The 6,000-nt window shown below is 49.5% G+C and overlaps 1 protein-coding gene across 1 annotated transcript in view; it reads right to left on the reverse strand.

Moving 5' to 3' along the window:
• PIK3R1 (phosphoinositide-3-kinase regulatory subunit 1) overlaps positions 1 to 1,445 on the reverse strand; it is a 97,999-nt gene extending 96,554 nt beyond the window's left edge. The window contains exon 1 of the mRNA XM_069556223.1: positions 520 to 1,445. The gene's annotated coding sequence lies outside the window, so the exon portion shown is untranslated. The remainder of the gene's footprint in view (positions 1 to 519) is intronic.
• Positions 1,446 to 6,000: the final 4,555 nt, after the last annotated feature.

Below are 6,000 nucleotides of genomic sequence, written 5' to 3' on the forward strand. Positions count from 1 at the left end.
CGGCGGGCGAGCTCCTGGGACCCCCGCCCGCCCCGGGCAGCGACCCAGGTGCAGCCGGAGAGCGCGGGGGAAAGCAGAGATCCGGCCCGCTAACGCGAAGGCGGCGGTCAGGGCGCTCTCCTTCGCCGAAGGGCTCCGGAAAACTGCAGCCGGGCGACTGGGGGAACCCTCAGGAAAGTGTACGGTGACGGAGAGGTGGCGGAAGCCCGAGTTCGCCTGCAACTCCCGGGAAGAATGCTCCCGGCGGCGCGCACACCCCGCTCGGAAGAGGACCAGGGAAACGGGAGCCGCGAGGGAGCCGGGAGCACGCGGGGACGCTGGCCAAGAAGGGGACCCGCGGGGGCCCGGAGGGCGGCAGATGCCAGCGGCAGGGAGGACGGCGGCCGGCTCGCTTCCCCCGGCTCGGTTCTGCAGAAGCAGAAGCGGCTGCTGGTGACAGGAAGAGAGCGGCTGTGGCCGCGCGCGCACGCACCGCCTCCCCCTCCCGAGCACACACCCGGACCCGCTGCCGCCGCCTACCTCCCCCACCGGCCGGCTTCCTTCCTCTGCTGAGCCCAGGCTACACCGGCAGCCTCTGGCGCGCACGGCTCCGATGAGCCCCTGACCCAGCTCAGATCCGCCAGCCGTTCCCGACCCGAGCTCGCCGTCTCCAAAATGCTGCCAGCCGTGGCCGCCGCTTCCTCCAACTCCGCTCCAGCTGCTCGCGACTCCTTTCCGTGCGCCAGCAGCTCCAGCGCCCGGCAGCGGCCCCGCCTCCGGCCCCGCCCCGCGCGCCCCGCCCCCGAGCCCTCGCCAACCAGCGCCCGCGGCTCCGCCCCTCTCCGCTGGCACCGCGCCCTCCGCCGCTGCCATTCACCGCGCGGCCAGCGAGCCGGGCGGCCAGCTGGGCGGAGCTCGGATCCTGCCGACCCTTCCTGCGGCCCGGCTGCCTTTCCGCCCCCAGCCGCGGGGATGCCCTGGGCGACCCCGCCGAGTGCTCTGGGTTTTCGCCCGCCGGGCCGGCCAGGTTGCTCTCCGCCTGGGGCTGAGCCGGCTGCCGGGCGTCTTCGAGACTGGAGGCGGCGGGTCTGGGAGAGACCGAGGACGAGTTCAGACTTAGAAGCTGCGTCTCTAATCGCGGTGTCTTGAAACACACCCCAGCATCTTTCGAGCCCCCAGCGTCCCACCAGCGCAGGGGCTGGGGCGAGGAGGACTCGGATTCCAGGCTAGCCAAAGGCGGAGGCTCTGCAGTTCTCTGCTTGGCCAGTGCGGCCGCGGAGGTGGGCGGAAAAGCCGCGCCACCCCGCGTGGCGCCTCGGGGTGAAGGAGGGGTGAAAGGGTGAACCGGAGGGACAGGCGTCCGCAGCCTGCCTCGAACTCCAGGAGCCTGGCTGGCACTGCCGTCCCCGGGAACCAGGAGGGCCCGCCAGAAGGGCAGAGTTTCATGAGGAGGGCGCACGCTGACTGATCTCTCCCAGTCCTGAGATGACGGAGCAAATGTAGGTCGCTCAGGCAGACCGCAGTTGCTCGTGGCTCGGTGGGAGGAAGCTCACGGGAACTGTGAATTTCTTAAATTTCTTAATTTTTTAATGCACATTTTTCAGCTAGTCCTCATTATTTTAGTTGCTCAGGAAAAATCTGCTGTTGATACAAACCTTCCTCTGACGGTATGATGGGATGCCACCACCCCCTCTGTTCCTCTTTCGCCCATGAAAACACGTAATAGTACGCCTTTTTAAAACCTCTTCCCAGATTCCTCTTTCTGCGGTTTCGAGACCTGCACCCGCCCAGTCGACTTGCCCTAAAGCCCTGTTCCCAATTTCCTTGCAAGAATATTATTTTTTTTTTAACCAATAATTTACTTTTGTCAAAGTTTGAGTTTGGTGGGGGGTTTTTTTCAGGTTTTTTTTTTAAATTCCGTTGTTTTTTTTCTTTATTTTTAATGGACAATGGAAGTAGAGGAAGAATATCCTGAAATTTATTGACTGTCCTTAGGAAAGACAGTCATCCCTAAAGGTGATTCACATTCTGATGGACAGCTTAGTTCTACTCTAGGTTTTTCAGGCCTGGCATTTTTGTTATTCCAACGTACTTCTTGAGCTGGGGATACAAAAGCAGACAGCTACCTACTTACGTAAGAATCCACTTCATCTAAAAGTAAATATGAAGTTTACCAAGCTACATCATTCCCATGCATCCTGTGAAATGAAGGACCTCATATATTGAGCTTTATAAATGAAAGGAGGGGCCTCACCCTGTGACAGAATAACTTTATCCAGTCCAATAAACTGAGATATAACTGGTATGACATTTGCTATATTTCTGTTAGGCATGGGCCTGAAGAAACCTTACCAGCTGTCTCCTTTCCTACATAATGAGTTCCTGGAAAGACACTTACATACTGCTCTAGTGGGGTTCTATTCTCCCTAAACTAAAAATAGCATGAACTCCTTGATCAAGCTGCTTTTTCTAGACTTCAGCCACTTATTTCCAGTATATATATATTTTTCTATCATATTTGAACACACAACGTAAGTCCATAGAGTGTTGCCTGGAAGGACAATATGTCTCTCTTTCCATAAATTGAATAATTTTAGTCTTTGTTTCCAGAGAAGGCAATGGCAACCCACTCCAGTTCTCTTGCCTGGAAAATCCCATAGACAGAGGAGCCTGGTAGGCTGCAGTCCATGGGGTCACGAAGAGTCGGACACTTACTGAGCGACTTCACTTTCACTTTTCACTTTCATGCAATGGAGAAGGAAATGGCAACCCGCTCCAGTGTTCTTGCCTGGAGAATCCCAGGGACGGGGAGCCTGGTGGGCTGCCGTCTGTGGGGTCACACAGAGTCGGACACGACTGAAGCGACTTAGCAGCAGCAGCAGCAGCAGCAGCAGTCTTTGTTTCATCTCTATTAAATTGATACCTCTTCACCATTTCACCAATATTCAAATATTTATTCATTTTCTACTAACTTGAATAATAAAAGCGAAAGTCACCAGAACAGCAGTATTCAGATTTTTAAAAAATAACTTTTGCCTTTAATCTAATCTTATCTGGACTCCCAAAATGTAACTGTTATGAGAAGCCATGTGGTGAGACCAGGAGCATCTCTAGGTCTTTGGATCTGCCATGGCATTACATCTTGGGAATTTGTTGGAAATACAAATTCCCTCCTCAGTGAAATAGACATACTGGGGGTAGAGCCTGTGAATCTGTTTTAATATGCCTTCCAAGTGGCATGCTAGGGTGTGAGAACCATTGCTCCAGGCCTAAGGCATCTGGAGACGCAAACTGAAACCACTGCAATAAAATGCTCAAATAAATGCACAAACACTACTGTTCAATCAGTAACAGCCGAACTGGTGGCTGGCAGCAGTGCCACCATCAAAGAGCTCAAAATGTCAAAGGAGGTACAGTTCTCCAAAGGGAGAGAGGATTTATCGTGTGGTGACATGATATTATGGTTGGTGACAGCGAAGGTGGCTCAGAAGGCAGACCTACAGGGGTCAAGGACCCCCAACACTGAAAGGCTTTCAGAGCCCACAGCAAGCTGAGAAGTACCCTCCTCAAAGAGGACCAGTAGGATATTCTCATTTGTCACCATCACTGCAGCTACTTCAATGACAGGAGTGCTAGAACAAGCTTCTGTTAGGACTTCCCTGGTGGTTCAGTGGCTGAGAGTCTTCCTGCCAATACAGGGGGCCCTGAGTCAATCCCTGGTGCAGGAAGATTGCACATGTAAGCCTGGGCCTCACAACTACTGGGCTTATACTCGGCAACAAGAGAAGCCAGTGCAACGAGAAGCACGTGCACCGCAGCTAGAGAGTAGCCCCCACTCGCTGAACTAGAGAAAGCTCACACGCAGCAGCAAAGAGCCAGAAATAAATAAATAAACAACTTCAAACAAAAAGAATAAACTTCCTTTAGACTTGAAACCTAAGTCTGTCATTCAGGGTCAAAATCAAAATTAAACAAGAACAAATGCCTTCAAGCCTTTGTCTTATAGCCGGCAGCTCGGGCACTATGTAGGCACTTGCTAGATATGCAGAATCCAAGACCTGCTGAATCACAACCTGCATTTTAACAAGGTCCCCAGGTGTTTTGCAAGTTCAACTCTGAGATGCTTTTAGACAGATCCTCAATTTTGGAATTGCCTGGGGAGCTTATAAAAATCCCAATGCCTGGATTACACAACTGATTATATCAAAATCTTTGGGGGTTGGAACAGAGTCATCAATATCTTTTAAAGTTCTTCATATGATTCCAGTATTTGAAGCCAGGTTTAAGAACCACTGTCTTAAAGGACCCAGGTGGGACAAGTGCCATAGGAAAGCCAACTGGGGAGAAACTGGAGCCTAAATGGCTGGTCTTAAAGGAAGCAGCTGGTACTAGAGTTTAGCTGACTGTGGCCACGCAGGAATGTGAGCCCAGATTTGCCAGGCCTTTCAGAGAGAAGTTGGAAATCCAGATTTTTTTTTTTATGGGCGATTTCCCAATTATTAAATGCTGGCAATTCATTCAACATTTTTTGAACCCTGGGTTTAGGCCACATAAGAATTATGACCACCAGTTTATAGTTTTATGATGCTCTATGACATAAAATTAAGTGGGCCTAAAAAAAGAATAAAAAAAGAAAGGACGCCCAAGAAGATAATGAACTTGAGGTCAAACTGTTAATCTCAAGGCTCATGTATTTCGAAACTTCTGTTCTCTACAACACCAAACATTTGCAGGAATTCAATGGCTGAGAATCGGTAATGGGTGAGATACCAGTGCTAGCAACCTTGGGGCAAAATACTCTGACATTTTGCCCAATATTTTTATTTGCCCTATCTTCTGCCCCGATAACTAAAATGGGAGAAAAATCAATCTTTGTATTATTTAGCTTAAAATTTTCCACTCTTTGTGAGCTACCCAGGTTAAACACATATTATTATGAGGCGCATAAAAAATTATTGGCTGGAATAGTACTTTCTAACAGAGGGAGAATTCAGAAGGCCAACAGATTGAGAATTCTCATTCTGCTGTTTCTGAGCTTGTACATGCTGATAACCATGTTGAAGGATCAGAAGGAGAGGCAACTTCCTGACTACCCTCAGTGAACATGTCAGATCATTATCATCTGTACTCAAACTTCTTTGGTCATAATCTGTGGTCTGGGCATTTCTTGTCTCTTTCAGCTCTTTAGTCCTCACACTTTGGGAAGGAAACGAAATAAATCAACCAGTATGCAATGGAAGTAAATGAGCCACCTTAGTAATAACTTTCAGTTAATTCTATTCTGTATCTGCTCTCAAAATCCCCTGTAATAAGAAGCTGGATTAAAAAAAAGTAATGCAATAATCTAATTTGAGTTGATAAAATATGAAACATGCAAACAAAATTTTGTAGCTATTTTTTTGAATGCCAGGAACCACTTGTATTTTTGTATGACTCTAGCAAATAATAGACTTCCCGGTACACTGTGGACATTCAGTAACGGAGAAAGGTCTGGAAGTTTAAATGAACTGGAAATTCTTAATATGTGTTACTGTTAAAGCAATAGAATGCAAAGGTTGTTCAGACAGAATCTCTGAAGGTCTGAGTAAGTCAGAACCAGATATGAGGACAGAGCAACAGGGCCATTAATGCTACTTGTCAGTTCAGTTCAGTTCAGTTCAGTCGCTCAGTCATGTCCGACTCTTTGCAACCCCATGAATCGCGGCACGCCAGGCCTCCCCGTCCATCACCAACTCCCGGAGTTCACTCAAACTCATTTCCTTCTAGTCGGTGATGCCATCCAGCCATCTCATCCTCTGTCGTCCTCTTCTCCTCCTGCCCCCAATCCCTCCCAGCATTAGGGTCTTTTCCAATGAGTCAACTCTTTGCATGAGGTGGCCAAAATATTGGAGTTTCAGCTTCAGCATCAGTCCTTCCAATGAACACTCAGGACTGATCTCCTTCAGAATGGACTGGTTGGATCTCCTTGCAGTCCAAGGGACGCTCAAGAGTCTTCTCCAACACCACAGTTCAAAAGCATCA

This window comes from Ovis canadensis, chromosome 16 (genome assembly GCF_042477335.2).
Source record: "Ovis canadensis isolate MfBH-ARS-UI-01 breed Bighorn chromosome 16, ARS-UI_OviCan_v2, whole genome shotgun sequence".
In the NCBI taxonomy this organism is placed as follows: domain Eukaryota; kingdom Metazoa; phylum Chordata; class Mammalia; order Artiodactyla; family Bovidae; genus Ovis; species Ovis canadensis.